General features: G+C 48.2%; 6 pseudogenes; all 6 read right to left on the reverse strand.

Moving 5' to 3' along the window:
- Positions 1 to 6,636: 6,636 nt before the first annotated feature.
- LOC143949071 (5S ribosomal RNA) lies at positions 6,637 to 6,756 on the reverse strand (annotated as a pseudogene).
- Positions 6,757 to 6,851: 95 nt separating this feature from the next.
- On the reverse strand, positions 6,852 to 6,970 carry LOC143948464 (5S ribosomal RNA; annotated as a pseudogene).
- Positions 6,971 to 10,553: 3,583 nt separating this feature from the next.
- On the reverse strand, positions 10,554 to 10,672 carry LOC143947241 (5S ribosomal RNA; annotated as a pseudogene).
- Positions 10,673 to 13,422: 2,750 nt separating this feature from the next.
- Positions 13,423 to 13,541, reverse strand: LOC143945994 (5S ribosomal RNA; annotated as a pseudogene).
- A 100-nt stretch (positions 13,542 to 13,641) lies between these two features.
- Positions 13,642 to 13,760, reverse strand: LOC143948401 (5S ribosomal RNA; annotated as a pseudogene).
- Positions 13,761 to 14,081: 321 nt separating this feature from the next.
- On the reverse strand, positions 14,082 to 14,200 carry LOC143947595 (5S ribosomal RNA; annotated as a pseudogene).
- Positions 14,201 to 14,876: the final 676 nt, after the last annotated feature.

Below are 14,876 nucleotides of genomic sequence, written 5' to 3' on the forward strand. Positions count from 1 at the left end.
CCTCCCCGAGGAGCGATGGGAGACTCAGTCAAGGTCACCTCTCTAAACGTTAAGGGACTGAACTCCCCTGAAAAACGGTGGATCCTCCTGGGAAAACTGAACACATCCTGTACTGATGTGGCCTTTATACAAGAAACACATTTTAAAAATACTAGCCTCCCCTTTCTATGGTCGAGATCCTTCCCTAAGGTCTACCACTCTACTAACCCCTCCTCTCCATTCTGATCTCTAGCAGGCTCCCCTGGGTTCTCCAGGATTCTCTGGTGGACCCTGGGGGCCAATATCTTTTTCTTAGGGGCCACATTGGAGAGCGCCTTTTTACATTTGCCACTGTGTACGCTCCCAATGATCACCAAGACACGTTCCTCAGAACTACCCTGCACAGATGATGTGACTTTCGGGAGGGCCAATTGATATTAGGTGGGGACTTTAACCACTTGCCGACCGCCGCACGCCGATGTACGTCGGCAGAATGGCACGGGCAGGCATAAGCACATACATGTACGTCCTTTGCCTCCCGCGGGTCGGGGGCCCGATCGGGCCCCCGCCCGGTGCCTGCGGCGGTCGGTTTTCGTTCGGGAGCGATCCCGGACGAGGGGACGGCCATTCATTCATGGCCACCCCCTCGCGATCGCTCCCGACGAATGGAAATCCCCGGTGACATCACTTCCTCTCCTGTAATGTAAACACAGGAGAGGAAGTGATGTATTCTCTCCTCCGTGTCGGTATTTTTCGTTCCGACACGGAGGAGAGCGGATCAGTGAGTTGCACCAACACATCCCACACACAGTAGAACATGCCAGGCACACTCACACCCCCCCTTTACCCCCCGATCACCCCCCCAATTACCCCTGCCCCCCAGTCACAGTGACACCAATGTCATTTTTTTTTTTTTTTTTTTTTTTTTTTGCATTGGTGTCATTTGTGACTGTAATAACTGTTAGGGCAGTTAGGGTTAGCCCCCTTTAGTTCTAATGTACCCCCCTAACCCCCCCAATAAAGGTTTAACCCCGTGATCACCCCCCGTCGCCAGTGTCACTAAGGCTGGGTTCACATTGCAGCGGTTTATGAGAACGAATGTGATTCGCACCGCACTGCAGTGCAAATCACATCCGATCTCTGTGCGATTCGAGTTCAGCCATTCGCCGCACCCGCCGCACCCGCCACACCCGCCGCACCCGCCGCAAATTCGCACGGGACCCTTTTTTTGGCCCGCAGCAGAATCGGATCGCATGGGTGTTCACACCATGCGATCCGAGTTTGCAGATCGCACTGCGATATGCGAACTGATCTGGGGGTGTCAGTAACATTTCACTGACACTCCCAGCAGTTCGCATAGGGCAGTGTGAACTGCCGCCGGGAGGCATGCGATGCGGGAACCCGCCGCGGATTTGTGGCGTTCCCGCATCGCTCCAGTGTGAACCCAGCCTAATAAGCGATCGTTTTTCTGATCGCCGTATTAGTGTCACAGGTGACGCTAGTTAGGCAGGTAGGTATTTAGGTTCGCCGCAGCTTTTTATAGCGCTAGGGACCCCCATATACTACCGCATAAAGCCCCCTGATTGCCCCCTAGTTAACCCTTTCACCAGTGATCACCATATAACTGTTACAGGTGACGCTGGTTGGTTAGTTATTTTTTTATAGTTTCAGGGCACCCGCCATTTATTACCTAATAAAGGTTTAACCCCCTGATCACCCGGCAGGTGTCATTTGTGACTAATAACTGTTAGGGCAGTTAGGGTTAGCCCCCTTTAGTTCTAAGGTACCCCCCTAACCCCCCCAATAAAGGTTTAACCCCGTGATCACCCCCCGTCGCCAGTGTCACTAAGGCTGGGTTCACATTGCAGCGGTTTATGAGAACGGATGTGATTCGCACCGCACTGCAGTGCAAATCACATCCGATCTCTGTGCGATTCGAGTTCAGCTATACAGATAGTATGGCTGAATTCGTGTCGCACCCGCCGCACCCGCCGCAAACTCGCACGGGACCCTTTTTTTGGTCCGCAGCAGAATCGGATCGCATGGGTGTTCACACCATGCGATCCAAGTTTGCAGATCGCACTGCGATATGCGAACTGATCTGGGGGTGTCATTAACATTTCACTGACACTCCCAGCAGTTCGCATAGGGCAGTGTGAACTGCCGCCGGGAGGCATGCGATGCGGGAACCCGCCGCGCATTCGTGGCGTTCCCGCATCGCTCCAGTGTGAACCCAGCCTAATAAGCGATCGTTTTTCTGATCGCTGTATTAGTGTCACAGGTGACGCTAGTTAGGCAGGTAGGTATTTAGGTTCGCCGCAGCTTTTTATAGCGCCAGGGACCCCCATATACTACCGCATAAAGCCCCCTGATTGCCCCCTAGTTAACCCTTTCACCAGTGATCACCATATAACTGTTACAGGTGACGCTGGTTGGTTAGTTATTTTTTTATAGTTTCAGGGCACCCGCCATTTATTACCTAGTCTCACTAGTGTACCCCTAAATTTAGGGGTGTCTACTTTCTAAAATGGGGTCATTTGGGGGGGGGGGGGTTTGTGCCATCTTGGCATTTTATGGCCTTCAAAACTGTAACGCCCTTAGAAAGCCTGAAGGCGGTGCTTGGTTTTTGGGGCCCCGTACGCGGCTAGGCTCCCAAAAAGTCCCACATATGTGGTATCCCCGTACTCAGGAGAAGCAGCAGAATTTATTTTGGGGTGTCATTTCACATATGCCCATGGCATGCGTGAGCAATATATCATTTAGTGACAACTTTGTGAAAAAAAAAAAAAGTTTGTAATTTTCCCGCAACTTGTGGCAAAATATAAAATATTCCATGGACTCAACATGCCTCTCAGCAAATAGCTTGGGGTGTCTACTTTCTAAAATGGGGTCATTTGTGGGGGTTTTGTGCCATCTTGGCATTTTATGGCCTTCAAAACTGTAATAGGTAGTGAGAAGTGAACTCAAAAAATTACGCCCTTAGAAAGCCTGAAGGCGGTGCTTGGTTTTCGGGGCCCCGTACGCGGCTAGGCTCCCAAAAAGTCCCACATATGTGGTATCCCCGTACTCAGGAGAAGCAGCAGAATTTATTTTGGGGTGTCATTTCACATATGCCCATGGCATGCATGAGCAATATATCATTTAGTGACAACTTTGTGAAAAAAAAAAAAAAAAAAAAAAGTTTGTAATTTTCCCGCAACTTGTGGCAAAATATAAAATATTCCATGGACTCAACATGCCTCTCAGCAAATAGCTTGGGGTGTCTACTTTCTAAAATGGGGTCATTTGTGGGGGTTTTGTGCCATCTTGGCATTTTATGGCCTTCAAAACTGTAATAGGTAGTGAGGCGTGAAATCAAAAATTTACGCCCTTAGAAAGCCTGAAGGCGGTGCTTGGTTTTCGGGGCCCTGTACGCGGCTAGGCTCCCAAAAAGTCCCACATATGTGGTATCCCCGTACTCAGGAGAAGCAGCAGAATTTATTTTGGGGTGTCATTTCACATACGCCCATAGCATGTGTGAGCAATATATCATTTAGTGACAACTTTGTGTAAAAAAAAAAAAAAAATTTTTTTTTTGTCATTATTCAATCGCTTGAGGCAAAAAAATAAAATATTCAATGGGCTCAACATGCCTCTTATCAATTTCCTTAGGGGGTCTACTTTCCAAAATGGGGTCATTTGGGGGGGTTTTGTACTGCCCTGTCATTTTAGCACCTCAAGAAATGAGATAGGCAGTCGTAAACTAAAAGCTGCGTAAATTCCAGAAAACGTACCTTAGTTTGTAGATGTGACAACTTTTGCGCAAACCAATAAATATACAATTATTGACTTTTTTTTTACCAAAGACATGTGGCTGAATACATTTTGGCCTAAATGTATGACTAAAATTGAGTTTATTGGATTTTTCTAATAACAAAAAGTAGAAAATATCATTTTTTTTCAAAATTTGCGGTCTTTTTACGTTTATATCGCAAAAAATAAAAATCGCAGAGGCAATCAAATACCATCAAAAGAAAGCTCTATTTGTGGGAAGAAAAGGACGCAAATTTTGTTTGGGTACAACATTGCATGACCGCGCAATTACCAGTTAAAGCAGCGCAGTGCCAAAGTGTAAAAAGACCTCTGGTCATTTACCAGCAAAATGGTCCGGTCTGAAAGTGGTTAATGTCCCCTTTCGCCATCGGTTGACACTTCTGCCTCTTGCTCCTCGCTCCCTACCCCTCACCTAGGTCTCTATTCTGGCACCTTAATGAGAGCCTCATCCAGATACCGGAAGTTTTAGCAGATGTGACCAGGGAATTGGACCTTTATTTCCAAGAAAACTAAAGCAGGACTGTGACCCGGGGATAATTTGGGAGGCTCACAAGTCAGTACTCCGCAGGGTACTTATCAGGAACAGCTTGCTAATCTGTTTCGTGAACTTGCCTCTGTGGAAGCGAAACATAAACATACTCCCTTACGGACCTTAGAGATTGAATTGGGGACACTCCATACCCATATTGCTGTCCTACTCCATTATAAAGCGAAAGCGGCACTCCAGTTTTGTCGTAAACTGACGTAGGAGTCAGAGGACAAATGCAGAAAAATCTTAGCCAGGTCGGTAAAGGAGTTGAAATCTGGCTCTTACATACCACAGTTGATAGATGAGAATGGCCAGAGGGCCTCTACCCCAACCCAAATAGTTGAAGTCTTTGAAAAATGTTACTCTGATCTCTACAACCTGCCCGATTCAGGGTCTGGACAGGACTATATAGACAGATATGTAACCGGTTCTGGTCTACCAACCCTCTCATCGGAATCACGGGAGTACTTGAAGGACCCGATCACACTGGAAGAAGTCCAGACGGCCGTGGGACCTCCAAAGGTGGGTAAGGCTCCGGGCCCTGACGGATATACCGCACAATACTTTAAGACCTTCCTCCCCATTCTCGGCCCGCGCTTGGTGAATTTATTTAATACTCTAAGCTCAAATGGGGATTTTCCTGAGGATACCCTTAGAGCCCACATCTCGTTGATACCTAAGGAGGGCAAAGACCCGGGCCTATGTGGGAGCTACAGACCCATTTCCCTCCAAAATTCGGTCCTAAAACTATTCTCTAACTCCTCACCACGTGATTGGCACATCACTTGTAGTCCCTTATACATATTGACCAGTTAGGTTTTATTCCCACCAGGGAAGATAGAGACAACACCACTAAGGTGCTTACCCTGATCCGTAAAGCAAAGTCATCTGGGACCCCTTGTCTTTTCATGAGTACTGATGCCGAGAAGGCTTTTGATCGGGTCAAATGGACATTAATGTTCTCGGTCCTTTGCCATATAGGTCTGAGTGAACGGATGCTGGCATGGATAAGTAAGATATACTCACTTACTTACATTCCACCGGACATCGCGCGTACGTTTATGTTGAAATTCCCCCCACCCCTTGTCACTAAGATCCGCAGTTTGCTTCACGGGTGGCATTCTGGCCTCCATTCCTGGTTCAGCAGATGCAATCTCATTAAAATGAACATACTCCCTAAATTTACTTATCTTTTCCAAGCTCTCCCGATCCAGATTCCAGTCCTGTTTTTTAAGCAAGCTCAATCCTTGCTCACTCAATTTAACTGGGCCCACAAAAATCCCAGACTTAAGCGGTCACAGCTGACATTGTCTAAACAACAGGGAGGGTTGGTTCTCCCTAACTTGCGACGCTACTACCTGGCCTCCCATCTGGGGCGTGTATTGGACTGGAATCGAAACAAACTTTCTAAGCTCACTCCCGAATCCCGCTAAGAAGCGCCATGTGGTGCTATAAGTATTTACCCACAGAATTTATGTCACATCCCACTATAGGGGCTTAGTTGAAAGTCAGTCACCTGATCGCTACCCAAAACACACTCACGTCTTTGACTTCCCCCCTATTCCCTATATGTGGCCATCCAACCTTTGAACTGGGGACCCACTTAGAAATTCCAACCTAGACAATGCGTCTAAATTCGTCATTGATGGAAAATGGCCTTCTTTCTCAACCCTAACAGATCCGACAGGGCTTTTCCAACTGCCTTTTTGGAGAGCGGCGCAACAACATCATTTTCTCCATTCCATCCCCAATCCTCAAACGTTCGCCCGCCCTCAGACGGAGTTTGAGACTCTATGCAGGAGCGAAGGCCCTTTGGCCCACATTCTCTCTCAAACAGATTACCCAGACTTAACCTGTCTGACCAACTGGGAAAAGGACCTTAATTGCTAATTTTCCCCAGCACAGAGAGTGGAAAAATTGGGAATGACGGCCCCACATCCCCCTCTGGATGGATTATGCCGGAGGGACCTGGGGTTTGTGTGACCCTGGATCTTGGTACAGTACTTTATCCGTGCCTCGAATCATTGTGATTGATGGAAGGCAGACTCACAGTTGCGAATATACCTGTATCAAGTATTGTTCAGCTGCTTTTTGAAGAAGCCTACGACACCTGGTATTCCCAGGCGGTCTCCCATCCAGGCATTAACCAGGCCGGACCTTGCTTAGCCTCCAAGATCAGATGAGATGGAACAGATTCAGGGTGATGTGGCCGTAGCCAATATCTTCAGGCACTCTCAACTCTCTTGACAAACACCAAGATGGTCACCTTGGAAACAAGCGGAAAAAAATAGGTCAATGGCCACAACATAAAAAGAAGCCTACGGCATCTGGAAATCCCAGGTGGTCTCCCATCCAGGTACTAAACTGGTCCCAACCCTGCTTAGCCTCTGAGATCAGATGAGATTGGGCTCTTTCAGGGTGGTGTGGCCGTAGGAGATTTCTTCAGGCACTCTCAACCTTGACTAACGCCAATATGGTCACCTTGGGAAACAAACAAAAAAATCAAGTCAATGCCAACAACATGAGAAGAAGTCTACAGCACCTAGTATTCCCAGGTGGTCTCCCATCCAGGTATTAACAAGGCCCGACCCTGTTTAGTCTCTGAGATCAGACGAGATCTGGTGCTTTCAGGGTTATATGGCCATAGGCGAGCTCTTTAAGCACTCTCAACCCTCTTGACAAACACCAAGATGGTCACCTTGGTAAACAAAAAAACAAAAAAACAAGTCAACGCCAACAACATAAAAATAAGCCTCCAGCACCTAGTATTCCCAGGTGGTCTCCAATCCAGGTACTAGCAAGGCCCGACCCTGTTTAGCCTCTGAGATCAGAGGAGATCGGGCGCTTTCAGGCTTATGTGCCCATAGGCAATCTCTTTGGGCACTCTCAACCCTCTTGACAAATGCCAAGATAGTCACCTTGGGAAACAAGCGGAAAAAAAACAGGTCAATGTCAACAACATAAAAAGAAGACTACGGCACCTGGTATTCCAAAGCCATCTCCCATCCAGGGACTAACTAGGCCCAACCCTTCTTAGCCTCAGAGATGAGAAGAGATAGAGCTCTTTCAGGGTGATGCTGCTGTAAGCGAACTCTTTGGGCACTCTCAACCCTCTTGACAAATGCCAAGATGGTCACCTTGGGAAACAAGCGAAAAAAAAAAAAAAACGAATCAAGGCCAACAACATAAAAAGAAGCCTACAATAACTGGTATTCCCAGGTGGTCTCCCATCCAGGTACTAACCAGGCCTGACTCTTCTTAGCCTCCAAGATCAGACGAGATTGGGTGCTTTCAGAGTGCTCGGACTCTTTCCCCATCACTAATGGGATGAGGCAGGGGTGCCCTCTGTCTCCCCTAATTTTTATTCTGACACTGGAACCACTTATATGTCACGTTCGGAATGACCCGAATATTACTGGCATATCCAAACCCTCGGCACACCACAAAATTGCGGCGTACGCTAACGATCTAATTTCTTTCGTCTCCAATCCACACATTTCGCTTCCCAATATACTCGCGGCTCTCCGGCGATACGGCAGCCTATCAAACTATAAAATCAATTGCACCTTTGGCTGTATTGAATATATCGGTCCCGGATGGTGAGGCCAAGAGGCTACGCTCCGCTTTTCCATTCTACTGAGCTGAAAAATCTATACGTTACCTGGGCGTTGACATCGCAGCGTATTTTACGCAATTGTACCCGCTTAATTTTGTCCCTCTCCTGAATAGACTGAAATCTGATTTGGGAAACTGGCATGCTTTAACACTGACCTGGTTCAGGCGCTGTAATGCATTCAAAATGACGGCCCTCCCGCGGATTTTATACTTGTTCCAGACATTACCGATCCGGTTACCCCCAATTTTTTTCAGACAACTGCAGGTGCTGCTCCGGGACTTTATTTGGCCGCGCAAACTGCCCAGAGCCCGTTTGCAATTGCTTGCCAGACCAAAGGACAAGGGGGGTCTGGGTCTCCCAGATCTCAGACAATACTACAGAGTGACTCTGCTAGCGAGAGTCGTTGATTGGCATTGTAATGGCCCACACAAGCAGTGGGTGGAGATGGAGATTGAGGATGGATCCATTCCCCTATTGACCTCCCCGTGGCTCCTGTCCTCCCTACCAAAAGACCTCAGAGATCACCCCGTAGTGGGAGCTACGTTGGCTGTTGTGCGGAGGTTGTTCCGCTGCACACACATTGCTCCCCTGCCGTCACCAATGCCTCCGGTTATAGGTAATCCAGACTTCCCACCGGGATTTACCAACAAGAAACTGCGACAGTTGACAGTGGTGGGGAAACAGCGTCTGGGAGAGGTGTGGCCCTCGGGAGGGCTCCCGACCACGCAAACTGTCGCCAAGCTTTCTGACCCTCCGCTTGACTTGTTTAGTGCTTATCAACTTCATCACTTTCTTCTGGCCATACAAAGGGCCCCCTACACTCCTAGAGACCTGACACCCTATGAATCCATCTGTCACAAAAAGGAACCTGTGCGACACACCCTCTCCCTCCTGTACAACCTATTAAGTAGTCAGGAGGAGGAGTCGACCCCACCATTTATCCACAAATGGGAGAGGGACTTTGGCATCACATTTACCCCACAACAGATAGGCAAGATCCTGACATTAGTACATAAAGCTTCCATCGCAAACCAATATCAAGAATCAGGATACAAGATAGTCTCACGCTGGTATAGAGTCCCATACCTTCTGAATAAAATGAATAGATTGATCCCGGATGTTTGTTGGAGGTGCAATTCAGATACGGGGACCATGGGACACATTTTCTGGGCATGCCCGGCCTTGAGGAACTTTTGGGTGGAGGTGACCGAGACGATAAAAACTCTCAGAAATGTAGATATCGCAGACAACCCAGCAGCGTGCCTTCTACACTTGACCGAACAGCCTGTTCGAAAATACAAAAAAACCCTCCCGATGCAACTCCTGAACGCCGCCCGGGCCTGCATTCCCACACTGTGGAGGCAGCCTCAGCCCCCCATCCAAGGTGCTGTGGTATTCCAAAGTCACGACCGGCTCATATTTTACTCTGGTTCACATAGGTCATGATAAGCTGGCTCGCTGTGGTCCCAGTTGCTCTCCATGATTACATTTGTCCGAACAGGGCTGCATTAGTTATACTGTACTACATGTCCGAGGTGGGGTTTCTCTCATTTCTGCATGAAACTCTAGGACTCCCCTCTGAGAACCCAGAGTTATTTGGCTGCCTATTTTTTGTTACCATGTAATTGTGACCCTGGGTCATGCTGTATGGTTGACTGTTATATTTATGTTGTTCTACTTATACTTAATAAAAGAATAAAACAAAAAAAATAAAAATAAGTCAATGCCAACAACTTAAAAAAAGCCTATGGCATCGAGAAATCCCAGGCGTTCTCCCATCCAGGTACTAACCAGGTCCCAACCCGGCTTAGCCTCTGAGATCAAATGAGATTTGGCTCTTTCAGGGTGATGCAGCCATAGTAGATTTTTTCAGGCACGCTCAACCCTCTTGACAAACGCCAAGATGGTCACCTTGGGAAACAAATAAAAAAAAACAAGTCAACGCCAACAACATAAAAAGAAGCCTACCGCACCTAGTATTTCCAGACGGTCTCCCATCCAGGTATTAACAAGGCGCGACCCTTTCTAGCCTCTGAGATCAGCGGAGATTGGGCGCTTTTCAGGGTGATGTGCCCATAGGCAATCTCTTTCGGCACTCTCATCCCTCTTGAAAAATGCCAAGATAGTCACCCTGGGAAACAAGCGAAAAAAAACAGGTCAACGCCAACAACATAAAAAGAAGACTACGGCACCTAGTATTCCAAGGCCGTCTCCCATTCAAGTACTAACTAGGCCCAACCCTTCTTAGCCTCTGAGATCAGAAGAGATAGGGTGCTTTCAGGGTGATGCGGCTGTAAGCGATCTCTTTAGGCACTCTCAACCCTCTTGACAAATGCCAAGATGATCACTTTGGGAAACAAGCGAAAAAAACAGGTCAACACCAACAACATAAAAATAAGCCTGCGGCATCTGGAAAACCCAGGTGGTCTCCCATCCAGGTACAAACCAGGCCCAACCCTGATTAGCTTCTGAGACCAAACGAGATTGGGCGCTTTCAGGGTGTTGTGCTCGTAGGCAAATTCTTTGTGCACTCTCAACCCTCTTGACACATGCCAAGATGGTCACCTTGGGAAACAAGGGAAAATAAAACAGGTCAACGCCGACAACATAATGAGAAGCCTACGGCACCTGGTATTCCCAAGCTGTCTCCCATCCAGGTACTAACCAGGCCCATCGCTGCTTAGCCTCCGAGATCAGATGAGATTGGGCTCTTTCAGGGTGATTTGGCCGTAGGCACTCTCTTTGGGCACTCTGAAGCCTCTTGACAAAGGCCAAGATGGTCACCTTGGGAAACAAGCTAAAAAAAACAGGTCAAAGCCAACAACATAAAAAGAAGCCTACGGCATCCAGTATTCCCAGGCGATCTCCCAATCAAGACACTAACCAGACCAGATCCTTCTATGGCACCTGGTCTTCCCAGGCAGTCTCCCATCCAGGTACAAACCAGGCCTGACGCTGCTTAGCCTCTGAAATCAGACGAGATCGGGTGCTTTCAGGTTGATGTGGCCGTAAGCATTCTCTTCAAGACACGCCCAACCCTCTTGACAAACGCCAAGATGGTCGCCTTGAGAAACAAGCAAAAAAAACAGGTCAAAGCCAACAACATAAAAAGAAGCCTATGGGCTTACAGCGGACCCTAAGAGATGGGACCCACTAGCTCTGTCATGGTTCGGACGCTGTAATATGAACGCAATGCCACGACTTCTGTATCTACTACAAGCCTTACCTATCAAAATACCCCAGACTTTCTTTCATGCGGTTCGCTCAACCTTTATCAAGTTCCTCTGGCGCGGAAAACATATGCGTATTGGTAGGGCTATGCTGTTGCGACCAAAATTGCGGGGAGGTATTGGCTGCCCGGACCCTGCTCTATATTACACAGCGACGCACATGACACCGGTGGTTGACTGGTGCTGGTGTTCTGCCATATACTGTCCGGCCATGATATAGTGTCTGCGCCGTACTGCGCATGCGCAGTACGGAGCAGACGAAGCTTCGGAAAATCTCCGAAGCCGAACGGCGCCTGCGCGGTGAGTGGAGGTGGTAGCCCCACCATCCAAGCGGACATAGGGTTGTGAATATTAGAGGGCCCCTCGCAGGCGAGCTTAGCTCGCCACGCTTCGGGCTCGGCCTCGCTGCGCTCGGCTCTTTTATATTCTTACTCTATGTCCACTTGGATAGTGGGGATAGAAACTGGACTCAGTGCGCAGGCGCCGTTCATGCTCGGCAATTTTCGGAATCTGTGTTGCTGTGTACTGCGCATGCGCAGCACACAGCGGACACTATCCGATGGGGGACCATATGTGATAGGACACCGGCATGGGGAACTGAAGCTATGGGTCAAGCTAGAGCAGGAGATGGTGCGGGTTCCACTGACTGGTCTGCTTTGGGCGGGGAGGCCATTGGAGCCCTGTGTGACTACTCACCCGTTAATTGGCCCCTCGCTCGCCGAGATGGATAGTTTTTTTCACCTTTCCCACCTGACTAACTTCCCTTCTCCTATGACCCCAATTATTGGACATCCTAGATTCCCTCCGGGCCTGTCTGACCAGGCCTTTACCAGGCAAGCCCCGAAAGGGCTTCTGAGAGCAGCCCTATTTCTTGGACCCACGGGCTTGATTCCCATGGGGACCATACTGCTAGAGCAAGTACCTGTTGCATTGGATAGCTGGAGAGCTAGACAGCTAATCCATTTCCTCGGATCACTACCTAACCATTCGTTCTTCTCTAGACAATTCCACCCCTTCGAGGAACTTTGCCTGGATGATGGCCCAGTTCGTGGTTTCCTCTCTAGGTCCTACCAAATCCTGACAGACGCACAATCCTCCACGGATCCACCCTTCCTAGCTAAATGGAAAAGGGACTTACAAACTACATTCTCCAAACCACAGAAGGACAGAATACTCTTTTTCGCCCATAAGTCGTCACTCTGTAGTAAATATCAGGAGATCTCATATAAGCTGATCACACGCTGGTATCGTACACCGGTGGTGTTGGCCAAAATATTCCCCGGTCAATCTGACCGCTGCTGTCGCTGCGGGCAACAGGCTGGCACCATTCTCCACATTTTCTGGGAATGCCCTAAATTACAAACATTCTGGCAGCCTGTCCTGAGACTCATCCACAAGTTCACAGACATTTCCTTAGCCAATGATCCCACAGCAGTTCTTCTCAATCTAACTCCTATGTCGAGAAAGCGTTATCATAAGTCCTTACTTAAACATCTCCTCAATGCAGCTAGGGCCTGTATCCCAAGTCAGTGGAAAGAGCAATCTGCTCCAATGGTGACCCAGTGGTTCGCAAGGGTAAATGATATTGAACGAATGGAAGACCTGACTGCCACAATGAGGGATAAAACGGAGGAGCATGGGAACAGATGGTTCTACTGGACCCAGTTTCGCTTTTCGGAAGAATACCTCCGCGAAACATAGTAAGCTCATGGTGATCGTTGGAGATCGCTGTTCCAAACGTTGGACAGCTGATGAGCTGGTGAGCCGAGGGCGTCTCTTGCTCCCTGGGAGGGGACCCCATCCTATCCACTCTACCCACGACACCCCCTTACCCCTTCTTTTCCTTTTCTGCCATTTCCTTCCCCAATCTTCTCTTTCCCCTTCTCCCTCCTTTCAGTTCTACTATTTCCCTTCTTAACTCAAAAAAGGGAAAAGAAAATGGTATGTTCCGACCCCATTTGACTACTACACAATACTCTTCCCCTATCTATGGATATCTAAACTCTTCGAGGATAGCAGGGCTAGTATCAATAATATTTTACGTGGTAGAGGATCCCAACGAGATGGAGCTTTAATCTCATCTTGATATGACCGCAAAGCTGTACACATGCTATTCTCCTCTGACTTCTTACCATTGGCTCTGATATCCATACAATATGATCGTTTGTTTGTAACTATTTGTATCACACATTCTGTGAAGTTGCCTTTGCATTGTATGTTGCATACTACTAAATAAAAAAAAATAAAAAAAAAGAAGCCTATGGCACCTGGTATTCCCAGGCGGTCTCCCATCCAGGTACTAACCAGGCCCGACACTGTTTAGCATCCGAGATCAGATGAGATTGGGTGCTTTCAGGGTGATGGGGCCGTAGGTAATCTCTTCGGGCACTCTCAACCCTCTTGACATACGCCAAGATGGTCACCTTGGGAAACAAGTGAAAAAAAAACAGGTCAAGGCCAACAACATAAAAAGAAGCCTACAGCACCTAGTATTCCCAGGTGGTCTCCAATCCAGGTACTAGCAAGGCCCAACCCTGTTTAGCTTCTGAGATCAGAGGAGATCGGGTGCTTTCAGGGTTATGTGCCCATAGGCAATCTCTTTGGGCATTCTCAACCCTCTTGACAAATGCCAAGATAGTCACCTTGAGATACAAGCGATAAAAAACAGGTCAATGTCAACAACATAAAAAGAAGAATACGGCACCTGGTATTCCAACGCCATCTCCCATCCAGGTACTAACTAGGCCCAACCCTTCTTAGCCTCAGAAAAGAGAAGAGATAGGGCTCTTTCAGGGTGATGCTGCTGTAAGCGATCTCTTTGGGCACTCTCAACCCTCTTGACAAATGCCAAGATGGTCACCTTGGGAAACAAGCAAAAAAAAGAAAACGAATCAACGCCAACAACATAAAAAGAAGCCTACAATAACTGGTAATCCCAGGTGGTCTCCCATCCAGGTACTAACCAGGCCCGACTCTTCTTAGCCTCCAAGATCAGATGAGATTGGGTGCTTTCAGAGTGATGTGGCCATAGGCAATCTCTTCAGGCACTCTCAACCCTCTTGACAAACACCAAGATGGTCACTTTGGGAAATAAGCAAAAAAAAAACAGGTCAACGCCAACAACATAAAAAGAAGTCTACGACACCTGGTTTTCCCAGGCGGTCTCCCATCCAGGTACTAACAAGGCCTGACTCTATTAGCCTCCAACATCAAACGAGATCGGGTGCTTTCAGGGTGATGTGCCCGTAGGCAATCTCTTCAGGCACTTTCAACCCTCTTGACAAACGCCAAGATGGTCACCTTGGGAAACAAGCAAAAAAATAAAAATAAGTCGGAAGCTAGAGACAATACGGCCCGAGTCCTCAATTTAATCCATGCGGCGCATGTACAGGGAAGGCCCTTGCTTATGTTGTCAACGGATGCGGAGAAGGCCTTTGACAAGGTGGCCTGGCACTTTATGCAGGCCACCCTGGAACATATAGGTCTTGGCCCCAACATGATGAGCTGGGTAATGTCGCTTTACTCCACGCCATCGGCAGCGGTACGGGTGACCGAGTGGTGCTCGGACTCTTTCCCCATCACTAATGGGACGAGGCAGGGGTGCTCTCTGTCTCCCCTAATTTTAATTCTGACACTGGAACCACTTATGTGTCACGTTCGGAATGACCCGAATATTACTGGCATATCCAAACCCTCGGCACACCACAAA

Source organism: Lithobates pipiens, unplaced genomic scaffold (genome assembly GCF_037356315.1).
Source record: "Lithobates pipiens isolate NorthernLeopardFrog02 unplaced genomic scaffold, aLitPip1_a1.2 Scaffold_30, whole genome shotgun sequence".
Lineage (NCBI taxonomy): Eukaryota > Metazoa > Chordata > Amphibia > Anura > Ranidae > Lithobates > Lithobates pipiens.